Source organism: Bubalus bubalis, chromosome 2 (assembly GCF_019923935.1).
Source record: "Bubalus bubalis isolate 160015118507 breed Murrah chromosome 2, NDDB_SH_1, whole genome shotgun sequence".
Taxonomy (NCBI): Eukaryota; Metazoa; Chordata; class Mammalia; order Artiodactyla; family Bovidae; genus Bubalus; species Bubalus bubalis.
The window spans coordinates 20488398-20500789 of NC_059158.1; the positions used below are offsets into that span (position 1 = coordinate 20488398).

The window sequence follows — 12392 nt, forward strand, 5'->3', positions numbered from 1 at the left end:
TCATTTCCATCACCAGCTTGGCAGATAGGAAGTATTAGGGAATTAACATCCCAGGAGGAAAACTTCAACTGAAGAGGGAATGGTGTGGGTGGATAAAGCTTCACCAAATGAGCTTCAGACAAACAATTCTGAGACTCCATGGACATCCAAGAAATGGAAGCAAGTGCTCAAAGTGGGAAAAAAGGTCAGTAATGCACTTGAGACTGCCTTTTCTACCTTTTGTGATACAGCCTCCCTATTCCAACACCCTGCATCCTAGTTACCACCTTCTCCTATCTCCAGGTCTCAGCTCAATGTTTCAGTGACACGGGACTTCCCTGTGGTCCAGTGGCTAAGACTCCATGCTTACCATTCAGGGAACCCAGAATCGATCCCTGGTTAGGGAACCAGATCCCATATGCGACAATGAAGAATGCTGCAACTAAAGATTCCACATGCCACAACGAAGATCCCATGTGCCACAATTAAGACCTGGCACAGCCAAATAAATAAATATTAAAAAAAATAATTTTTCAGAGACAGCAACCATTGCTACCTCCCCCTCTGTTTTCCTTTTTCAATATATAAATATGTAAATAGCTTTAGATATTAAATGATTAAATTAACATATTTTATGGAATACTGTAAAATACAGGAATAATACTCTTAGTTCTAAGGAATGCACACTCCAAATCACCTTCCCCATATGTATGTTTGATCTTGCATTTTTTTTTCTCAGTTTTTCCTTAAGATGTGGGCTGGGGAATCAGATTAGAGAATCTTTCTGAGGAGATGGGAATGGAGACTGCCAAGTGAAAACATCTCGGGAGCCTAGACCACTTCATTAATCCTCATTTCTGTTTCCTAATGTAGGAAAGGGAAGGATATAAAAATGGAAAAAATGGAGGGGAGAGGGGGAAGAGAACAAGGATCTGGATGTATCTAGGATTTGGTATGGAGAAGGCAATGGTACCCCACTCCAGTACTCTTGCCTGGAAAATCCCATGGATGGAGGAGCCTGGTGGGCCGCAGTCCATGGGGTCACTAAGAGTCGGACAAGACTCAGCGACTTCACTTTCACTTTTCACTTTCCTGCACTGGAGAAGGAAATGGCAACCCACTCCAGTGTTCTTGCCTGGAGAATCCCAGGGATGGGGGAGTCTGGTGGGCTGCCGTCTATGGGGTCGCACAGAGTTGGACACGACTGAAGCGACTTAGCAGCAGCAGCAGCAGCAGCAGGATTTGGTACACAGCATGGGTTGCTTCTCTTGAAGGACAGGCAGAATTGACACTGTCCTAGAAGACTAATTCATGGCCATTCACTAAGCATGTGCCAATTTTTGATGAGTATCAAACCACCCGAAAACTTAGTTGCTTAAAACTACTACCATTTGTTCACTTACAATTCTGTAGCTCAGCCAGTGGTTCTTGTAGTCAGGGTTAAATTCTGCTGGGTCTTCTCAGGTGTTTCCATCAACTGGAAAGTTGACTGGTGTTGGGTGATATGGGATAGCCTCACCTGCAAGTCTGGCAGTTGGCAGGCTATTGACTTGGGCGCTTTAACCTTCAACAATGAGCTCAGTATCTTTCATAACATGGGAGTTTCAGGGTTGTGAGAGAATCAAGATGTGTACAAGCTGCACTATGCCAGGCTATTTTCAACCATCTGCTTGGGTTACATCTGTTAAATCACTTGGTCAAACCCAGATTCAAGAGACAGAAAAAATTAAACTCCAGTTCTTCATGGAAGGAGAAGCTACAAAGTCACATTGCAAAGAGCAATGGGATAAGATAAATTTAGGAAATTTTTGCAATTTATCCTAAGAAACTTGATGCATAAAGTCTCAAAATCTAAATTAAGGAGGGACAGAGATACAGAGACATTCTGAGGCACTAGCCCTCAACAGACCCAGTGCCGGTTTCTTTCCAGAAACAAGATTTATTAGAGCTCTCAGTGCTGTCAGTAATTACACTTTCTTCATCCACACCAACAGCCTCAGTGCCTGGGATTCTGTGAGAACTGATCCTCACATTCTTCTCTCTCAACCTTGCCCACTCACACTACCAGCCTGAAATGGAATTTCTGCACTAGTTTTTTGGGACTCTCAGGGAGGGAACAAGTGCTTTTGCAGCAGCTGGGACTGAAAACGCAGGAAGTTCGACACCTAGGCACTTCACCCCAAATCATCCCTTCTTCACCAGGAATAAGGAAGACAAAGTGATTGTTGTTCAAGAAAGTGGTTGATTAGCACCTTGATTAATATGAGCTTGTGGACCATAGACTATGCTAATCTCCTCTCCTTGAGTTTATCCTGATTTCCCCATTTTTTCCAAGTAAAAATGATCCAATCTGTGATATTCCAAGAACTAGGTGATGGCACCCCACTCCAGTACTCTTGCCTGGAAAATCCCACGGACGGAGGAGCCTGGTAGGCTGCAGTCCAAGGGGTTGCGAAGAGTCGTACACGACTGAGCGACTTCCCTTTCACTTTTCACTTTCATGCATTGGAGAAGGAAATGGCAGCCCACTCCAGTGTTCTTGCCTGGAGAATCCCAAGGACGGGGGAGCCTGGTGGGCTGCCGTCTATGGGGTCACACAGAGTCGGACACGACTGAAGTGACTTAGCAACAAAGGCGTTGCCTCGACACTGTAGTCCACAGACATGGCCTCCAATCTTCAAAGCTCCCTCTCCTTCCCATGACTTTTATCTTAGCCATCTGTCCCTCTTCTCCAAGACCTAAATTCTCTGAGGATGGGACTTGATTTTTTCTTTTTTTTTTTCCAATCTTGATACCACTCCTGAATTCCTGCTTTAGTTTGCTGGACATCCTGGATCCATTAAAGATATTAGGTAAAGTTTAAAAATAAAATGATCCACTTTCCTAGGGTCCAGTCCAATTTCTAACTTTAATGAACAAGTGACACTACCTCTCTGGGTCTCCACCTCCTCAAGTGTAATAGTGGGCAATAATCCCAGGTTGTAGTGAGAAATGCTCAGGCACAAAGCACTAGCTATACAACAAAATAAACAGGCGTTTTTGTTTTTTATATAATGATTGCAAAGCCCTTTCATACTTTTAAGACTTGCTGAAAAGAATTCTTGGGCCACCATCACTTAATCTTTGTGGCATCCTGGGTAATTCAATTATTTCTCTGGGCCTTCCGCTACTTCAAAAATATTAACTCAAGTGATCGACAAAGAAGAACATTCACTACTGTGTGGGGCTCTGCCCACTGTGTGGGACTCAGCCCACGAATGTGGTTCTCAATCGTTGAAGCAAATTCCTAGAGATATTTTAAATAACTTAGGGAAGCTTGGTCTGCCCCAAATTAAAAAGGGATGTAGATACAACGGAGGGGATCTCAGGCAGAGGTCTGACATTCTGAGGTTCTGCAGGTAACACGGAAGGGTCTTCTCCCTTGGGGGTGTCGTCAGGCATCACTTTGGCCTTACGCAGGCCCATCACACTCCCAGATGAGCCACAGATGACTTTACCACTTTCCCCGAATCCACAGAGCACTCTCATTTCTCTCCAGATGCGGGTCCTGAGAGGGAGGAGGGGTTCAAGGTCCTCCCCCAGCTAAAGCAGGGCGGGCGGCAGGACCCGTGGGGGTTGCCCTTATGCTGCGGCCTCCATTTCACATTTTCTGGTGGCCGGCCGCTGTATGGGGTCCAGGACTCCGCGAATTTCACGAACGGGTGGGGGCTGTTCTATGAGGATGAGGAGAGGAGGGGGGTTTAAGTTACATATCCTTTCCCTGCCACTGTCCGTGACGTATTTCAGGAAAGTTCTGAAAGAACTAGGTCACGAGTTTATTTCTTAAAAAGATGTTTTCCATGTTTTGTTTGTTGGTAAGGACGACTCGTCTTTCCTCATTTGTGATTCTTACACCCGAAATTCGGTTGTTCACGAGACGCATGCGCAGAGACCAGCAAGGAGCCGCTGTGAAGGCAAACCCGTCGAGTCGCGTCGCTACCGCGACTCCGCCACAAACCTAAGGAGAGGAAATCTCGCGATGCGGGATTCCAGCGTCACCAGCGTAAGCAACGCAGCTCTGAACCAGGGCCCGCACGCCTCGTGGGGTCCCGACCTTTGCTCACCGCAGAAGCCCCGCCCACAAAGCTGGTCCCGCCCTGGCCGCCGTGAGTACCGTTACCGCCCCCACTGCCCCCGCTGCTAACTTTACAAGCCCTAAGTGTACCCCACGCAGAACTTGTTTCTCGGCTTCTCTGATTGGCCAGCATTCTTTGCTCAGACCCAGCATCCTTTCACCTGAGAGTTCACTCCGCGTCCCTTGTCAAAGTGAGGGTCTGAGGCTGGAATCGCAGCAAGCGTCTTGGGGGTCTCTGCTGATTGTTTTTTCATTTCTCTCTGAGGGCGAGAACTCTGGGAAAGGAGCTGATCCAGGTGGGCTCGTCAGGTGACGAAGATGGAAACCCCAGGTCTGCCAGCAAGAAAAGAGGCAGGATGAGTAAAGACAGTCCTGGGGTGGGGGGTGGCAGGAGGGCGAGAGTGAGGCTGGTGTGGAGTCCATGAACCTGCAGTTCCTTCTAGCCGCGCTTTGTAGTTACTGTTTTGTTTTGTTTTCCTGTGAAAGACTTCAAATAGAAAAGTACAAAAAATAAGTAGTGGAAATCTGCGTATCCAACCCCCAGATTCTTAAAAGCTAACATTTGACTTACTGCTTCAGATTGTTTTTAGAGAAATAAAAAGGTGACACGCTGAGGGAAGAACACCACCTATCTCTCTTAGGGGTATCCATGCTTCTGGAGATAGGTTCTATTCTCCCAGTAACTGCTTTTGTTAAAAATATCAAAGTATTTTCCCTAAGATTAGATGGATATGACATAATTTCCATGAAGTTTTAAGGTCAAGCAAAAGCAATATCCAGCACTCCCTGGTGTCCTTGGGTGTTCCCTTGTGACTCAGCTGGTAAAGAATCTGCCTACAATTCGGGAGACCTGGGTTCGATCCCTGGGTTGTGAAGATCCTCTCGAGAAGGGAAAGGCTGCCCACTCCAGTGTTCTGGCCTGGAGAATTCCACGGAAGTCCATGGGGTCGCAAAGAGTCACACGATTGAGTGACTTTCACTTTCACTAAAGCAATATTAAATGCTGTCTTGCAGCACTGACCTTTTATATCTAAACTTCTGTCCCTTGCTTTTTTCCCCATGTGGTATTGATTTTGTTTATCTATGTAGATACAGGCAGTGTAGCCCATCCCATTGAAAGAATAAATCATATGTGCTCCAGTGTCCCTCTGTTGAAGAACATTTAGGCTGTATACTTCCACAGTGTGGAGAACTGGCAGACTCTGCTACTGTGATCTCATGCTGTTTCTAAGATGTTTCCCAAACACCTTTCAACATGTGTGTAAGATCTTTCCTTGTTGCCATATGTCTAATTTACCTGAAGGTGAAGTCGCTCAGTCGTGTCCAACTCTTTGCAACCCCATAGACTATAGCCTACCAGGCTCCTCTGTCCATTGGATTTTCCAGGCAATAGTACTAGAGTGGATTGCCATTTCCTTCTCCAGGGGATCTTCCCAACCCACATTGTAGAAAGATGCTTTACCGTCTGAGCCACCAGGGAAGTCCTAATTTATCTAAATCCTATCTAATCCTAGTGCTCCTCCCTCAGGTGTGTGCATCTCTCCTTCCCCTCCCTCCCATCCAGTTTACCTTTTCACCCTCCCAGTGGTAAACTTTCAGATTCCAACAGTTACTCTTAATAAGTGCTGCCAGGTACTCTGATGTGGCATAGTGAGAGATAGGACATAACAATATGATGTCACCTAGGATTCAAGTAGCATAGTCCTTAACCTCAGGGTTTCCCTGGTGACTCAGATGGTAAAGAATCTGCCTGCAATGCAGGAGACCTGGGTTTAATCCCTGGGTCAGGAAGATCCTCTGGAGAAGGGAATGGCAACCCACTCCACTTCAGTGTTCTTGCCTGGAGAATCCCATGGATAGAGGAGCCTGGTGGGCTACAGTCCATGGGGTTGCAAAGAATCAGATACAATAAGCAACTGACACTAGAGAGAGCTAACTCTAGCTGCTCAGCAGGAACCCTAATTTAGACCAGGTGGTTCGAGTTGGTGATCCCATTTGTATGAAGGCCCAGGGTATGTGCTGGGGTGGGGAGGGAGAGAAGGGAGAATCTAGAAAGGGCCTGTTCACCAGCTCTTCCCACTTACTTGTTTCAGTAAGTGTAGTCTTACCATTAAGTATTGATCTTTTTAGTTTTATTTGTCTAACCAGTATTTTCTTTCGAAATTAAAGTGTTCACTAAAGTTTAACATATGTTTATATCCCCATATGAATGAGTTTATCTGATAGCTTTTTCTTGATAGGTAAGCTGATAAATGAGGACAATGTGAAACAACCAGAATAATGGAACTTGGAAAGTTGAAGGGTAGCTTTTGTTAAGGAGGGCAGCTTTTAAAACCATAGGCTAAAATAAAATTTAGAGGTTGTTTTTAATTTTAATTGATCATGCCACTGTTTATCCCCTTTTTTCATATATAATAATGAGTTGATTATACAATTATACAATTGTAACAACTATACAATATAAACAACTCATAATAATGAGTTGATTATACAATTCTTAATGTTGTATTGTGCTTAATTATCCTTAAAATAATTGTCACCTCCATTCCAGCCAATAATATAATAAAAAATCAACTTTATTGAAGGATAACTTATACACAATAAAATGGACCTGTATTAATTATATGTCAATGAGTTTTATAGACCGGTATGTGTAGTTACCACCTTAATCAAGACACAGAACATTTCCATCAGCTTAGATAGTTCCCCTGTGCCTCTTTGTAGGCAATTCCCTGGGCTATATATCAACTTGGAGAGAATTAACATCTTGACAGTTTTAAGCCTTGATTAGGGTGGTGGTAAATGCAAATGTACATTTGTCAAAACTCATCAAGCTGTACATTTAAATTATGTGTAGTTTACTGTATAAAAGGGATTTCAATGAAATCAAAGATCAAAAATAAAAATTACCTCAGCTACTACCTTTTATTATTGACATGATTCATAATCATCAGAATCATTTGGCTTGTACATCTTTTTATCAGTAGGCTCTGTGTTTGAGGTGCTGCACTGGTTCATAATATCTCAAAACCAACCAACTGATGCTGGCCTCTGTGATGTGGCAGGATGGGGAGAAGGGTCACAACCAGACAATGAAAATAAGTAAAGCACCTGTGTCAGAGATTTTTAAACTTTTGTTAAGTATGGTCCCTTTCCTCTTCTTCCTGGATTCAAAGTTAGACTCCTGCTAGCCCCTTCTTGTCAAATGACTGAATATTAGTTTGTAGAAGGTAGGCAAAAGTGGTGTGTACCCCTTCAGAACTGCCAGTCACAGTTCTCCATCTTTTTTAGAGTCCATGGGTCAGAGACTATCCCCAGGGCATCCTTGGAGCCATGACCTGGAGAGAGACAAGCCACAGACTGGAAGGAGCTACATTTGCATCACCACTGGAGAACAATCACCCCCAAAGGATTTGGAGAGAAGTCTTCTCTAATACCCACTTTTAATTCCCAGTTGTATCTTCTTTTATTCTCCCAGCACTCAGTGTAGTTGAGGGAAAATTCTAGATTTCCCATAATATCTTGGTCATGAAAGTGAAATGAAAGTTGCTCAGTCATGTCTGACTCTTTGTGACCCCATGGAGTGTAGCCAGCCAGGCTCCTCTGTCCATTGGAATTCTCCAGGCAAGAATACTGGAGTAGGTAGCCATTCCCTTCTCCGGGAGATCTTCCTGACCCAGGGATAAAACCTGGGTATCCTGCACTGCAGGCAGATTCTTTACTGCCTGAGCCACCAGGGAAAAGGTCTATATGTATATGCAAGGCAAAGCAGATCAGGACCAGGAGAGCAGGCTGAGAGCTGTAAGACTCCACAGGGTAAGGGAGACCTTGTAGAAGTGCAGAGCAGTAGAAGGTGCAGAGGTGAGCATTGCCATCAGGATGGGTCTTTGGGGCATGCCAGCATCTACCAGAGACCGGAAGGACTATTTAGAGAAATTGATAAAAAAAACTTTAGGTTACTTACTGCTGTTGCAAAGGGTTGGGCTTAGAATGATGGGTAAATCAGGCATTAACATCTCCGTTTTACTAATGAAGAAATTAATAGAGAATAAGAGTGTTTGTTTTTGTACCTGTTACAGTACTTAGTTCATAGTAGATACACAGCAAATATTTGTTGAGGGAATTCCCTAGTGATCCAGTGGTTAGGACTCGATGCTTTCACTACCTTGGGCCTGGGTTAGATCCGTGGTCGGGGAACTAAGATCAAGCCAATAAATAAATAAGTAAATAAATAGATAAATATTTGTTGAATGAGTGAGTGATTCTCTAGTCTAAGACCTTTAATGGTTATGCCTTCTACTAAGAATTGAGAACTTGCCTAGTTGGTAGTATATAGAGGGGTAGGGGACTGGGAAGGAGGACAGACACCTTGTAGTTGGGTACAGAATGTATGTGCTCTCTGGCCCTACCACTCCCCATTGCCTTAGGACTCATTCCATTTACACATTAATGTCATCAGTCTCTCATGGGCTTTCAGTTCAGTTCAGTCGCTCAGTTGTGTCGGACTCTTTGCAACCCCATGAATCGCAGCACACCAGGCCTCCCTGTCCATCACCAACTCCCAGAGTTCACCCAGACTCACGTCCGCCGAGTCAGTGATGCTATCCAGCCATCTCATCCTCTGTCGTCCCCTTCTCCTCCTGCCCCCAATCCCTCCCAGCATCAGAGTCTTTTCCAATGAATCAACTCTTCGCATCAGGTGGCCAAAGTACTGGAGTTTCAGCTTTAGCATCATTCCTTCCAGAGAAATCCCAGGGCTGATCTTCAGAATGGACTGGTTGGATCTCCTTGCAGTCCAAGGGACTCTGAAGAGTCTTCTCCAACACCACAGTTCAAAAGCATCAATTCTTCGGCGCTCAGCCTTCTTCACAGTCCAACTCTCACATCCATACATGACCACAGGAAAAACCATAGCCTTGATAGACGGACCTTTGTTGGCAAAGTAACGTCTCTGCTTTTGAATATGCTATCTAGATTGGTCATAACTTTCCTTCCAAGGAGTAAGCGTCTTTTAATTTCATGGCTGCAGTCACCATCTGCAGTGATTTTGGAGCCCCCCAAAATAAAGTCTGACACTGTTTCCACTGTTTCCCCATCTATTTCCCATGAAGTGATGGGACTGGATGCCATGATCTTCGTTTCCTGAATGTTGAGCTTTAAGCCAACTTTTTCACTCTCCACTTTCACTTTCATCAAGAGGCTTTTGAGTTCCTCTTCACTTTCTGCCATAAGGGTGGTGTCATCTGCATATCTGAGGTTATTTTGGGCTTAGTTGTGTGGAATCTCTTCCTATACTTCTGGAGTTGTCCCCACCCCTATCAGTTTGCCCTCTCCCATCTCCTTCCCAGTGCCTTCTCCACCTCTCCCTCCCATCCTGCCATATCTATCCACATATGTCTTCTGTATTTTGTTGAGTTTTTTTTTTTTAATGTTATAAGCATAAATCCTTAGGCAGCTGTGCATAATATGATGAACCTGGAGCCCTAAGCAAAGAATGGAGTTGTGACAGATACACCTTCTACAAGTCTATGTTGCACATAATAAGATATATAAATATTGTAAGGGCCCCTGTGGCTCAGATGGTAAAGAATCTGCCTGAAGTACAGGAGACTCAGATTCGATCCCTGGGTCAAGAAGATTTCCCGGAGAAGGGAATGACAACCCTCTCCAGTATTGTTGCCTGGAGAATTCCAATGGACAGAGAAGCCTGGTGGGCTACAGTTCATGGGATTGCAAAGAGTTGGACATGATTGAGTGACCAACAGATCACATTAAATATTATTGTGCTGCTGCTGCTGCTAAGTCGCTTCAGTTGTGTCCGATTCTATGCGATCCCATAGACACCAGGCTCCCCTGTCCCTGGGATTCTCCAGGCAAGAACACTGGAGTGGGTTGCCATTTCCTTCTCCAATGCAGGAAAGTGAAAAGTGAAAGTGAAGTCGCTTAGTCGTGTCCAACTCTTAGCAACCCCATGGACTGCAGCCTATGAATCCGTCCATGGGATTTTCCAGGCAAGAGTACTGGAGTGGGGTGCCATTGCCTTCTCTGAAATATTGTACCCTGGGGTTATTAGGGAAACACAATAAGCAGTGCTTAAAAATTATAGTTAATGTAACCCTTATAAACATGTCAAATTTTATAGTTAGAAGTGTTTACTAGCTGCTATTAGCTACTGGGCATCTTGTATGAGTTATTTTATTGTGTTTTCTTATCTGCTGCAGGAGGGGTTGGAAGGCATTGTCTTTAAGGAGCTTTAAAGGTCCATATCCAAGGCTCTATGACTGTATGATTACCATTTGGACAGGTAAAAGCTAAAGCAAGGGAAGCAGGGAGTGACACAGTTGCAGGGTGAAAGTTGCATGATGCTAACTGGGCAGAGTTCTCCCAGAAACATCTGGGACCACTTAGACCCATTTCTCTGGAAATCTTGAGACCAGATAATTGAATGAAGCTTTACATCCCCATCCTATTCCCTTCTGTCACTGTCCAAATTGTCACCTCCTGGTTACGATCCTCTCCACTGGGACCCCAGGATCAAAGGATGACACCCCTCATTCATACATCACAGTACATACACAGTGCCTGTGGTCCATGAGGTGTGGGAAAGAAATTCTGTCTGCATCCCTTCATGCAGGGCGCAGGCCTTCTCCGATGAAGGTTGCTTTTTGAGGAGGTCTCTCCTGGAATTTCTGCTGGGTTTGGGAGCCAATCCCCTCCCCATACTCTGCCTTGGCAAACAGAGATTTCTCCTTCCTCCTCATTTCTGTTTTGCCACCATATCAGACCTTGCTTTTACCCAGGACTTTTGCCCTTTTTATAGAGAAAACCAAAGCCATGGATAGGAACTCCACCAACATGCAGTCAGATTTATGTATTGTTATGTCTTGCTGAAATATGGGAGGTAAGATAATGAAGTTTTGGCCTTAACTGGGTTTTGTTTTAGTAGCTGGAAGACAGAGAAACATAAGATTAGTAAGCTTTCTACTAGCCATCACCTTTGTAATTCATGCAGTAATCCAAACTATATGTTCAGTTCAGTTCAGTTGCTCAGTCATATCCACCTCTGCGACCCCATGGACTGCAGCACGCCAGGCCTCCCTGTCCATCGTCAACTCCTGGAGTTTACTCACACTCATGTCCATTGAGTCGGGGATGCCATCCAACGGTCTCAATCCTGTCTTCCCTTTCTCCTCCCGCCTTCAATCTTCCCCAGCATCAGGGGCTTTTCAAATGAGTCAGCTCTTTGCATCAGGTGGCCAAAGTATTGGAGTTTCAGCTTCAACATCAGTTCTTCCAATGAATATTCAGGACTGATTTCCTTTAGGATGGACTGGTCGTATCTCCTTGCATTAAGGAACTCTCAGGAGTATTCTCCAATACCACAATTCAAAAGCATCAATTCTTTGGCGCTCAGCTTTCTTTATAGTTCAACTCTCACATCCATACATGACTACTGGAAAAACCATAGCCTTGACTAGACGGATCTTTGTAGGCAAAGTGATGTCTCTGCGTTTTAATATGCTAAGTTACAAACCTTCAAATCAGTTGAAACTTAAATGTGTCCTATCTGATAACAAGTGTAAGAACACATTTAAAAGTTTTTAAAATTAGGATTTGATAGAAAATTCTAAATAAATTTGATACAAAAGTAAATATAGTTCTTTTCCTAGTTAAAAAAAAATTTTTTTTTAATGGGTAACCCTGTTTCTAGTCACTTAGAAGTAGGGAACATGATGGTTATTAAAGGCCTCCAATTATCACCTTCTCTGTTGTTAGCCTGCCATCAGCCAGAGGCCTCCCTCTGCTGGACAACTCTGGGAACACACAAGATCCTCATTCCATAATTTCTTCTCTCCTTGTTCTAAGTGAATACATCCCTTTGGGAGTCCTCTTGAAGGTGCTCTTGAAGTCCTGCACCCTGACATTTTAATATCACCTTTGTTTCACTTGAATTCTAGAAGTATCGGCTTGTTGTCTTTAGGAAGGCCCCCTTTAGCTGAAAATCTCTTTCTGAGTTCTACCTTTTAAAAATCTTCCTTATGGAAGGAACAGGTTTGAGGTGCTCTGGCTACACTTGAGAAAGCTTCTGGTTTATTGGTGAAGATGTATTGACAGAATGAGAGACGATTGTGGGCTCATAAAAAGGGGCTTCCAAGATGGAGAGAAACTGACTGGAAACTCAGGATGGAGAAAGAAAGAATCAGCATGTACTGAATACCTGCTGAGGAGTTTTAATCTAACCTGTACCATGTAAAGGTGAACTCCTGCAGCAGTGATAGTCTCTCCCCTGAGCTAGGTT

The 12392-nt window shown here is 44.1% G+C and overlaps 2 long non-coding RNA genes across 5 annotated transcripts; one reads left to right on the forward strand and one right to left on the reverse strand.

The window, feature by feature from the left end:
• Positions 1-3808: 3808 nt before the first annotated feature.
• Positions 3809-5802, reverse strand: LOC123332265. Of its 4 annotated transcripts, none has more exons than XR_006549099.1 (4): positions 5663-5802; positions 4521-4580; positions 4255-4426; positions 3809-3976 (listed from the first exon to the last, which is right to left on the reverse strand). It is a non-coding gene; the product is annotated as an uncharacterized LOC123332265 (long non-coding RNA). The 4 variants fall into 4 exon arrangements; XR_006549100.1 differs by lacking the exon at positions 5663-5802 and adding an exon at positions 5391-5441; XR_006549098.1 differs by lacking the exon at positions 5663-5802 and adding an exon at positions 4665-4805.
• LOC112579707 lies at positions 3972-8344 on the forward strand. Its single transcript, XR_003104043.3, has 3 exons — positions 3972-4124; positions 4359-4424; positions 7385-8344. It is a non-coding gene; the product is annotated as an uncharacterized LOC112579707 (long non-coding RNA).
• Positions 8345-12392: the final 4048 nt, after the last annotated feature.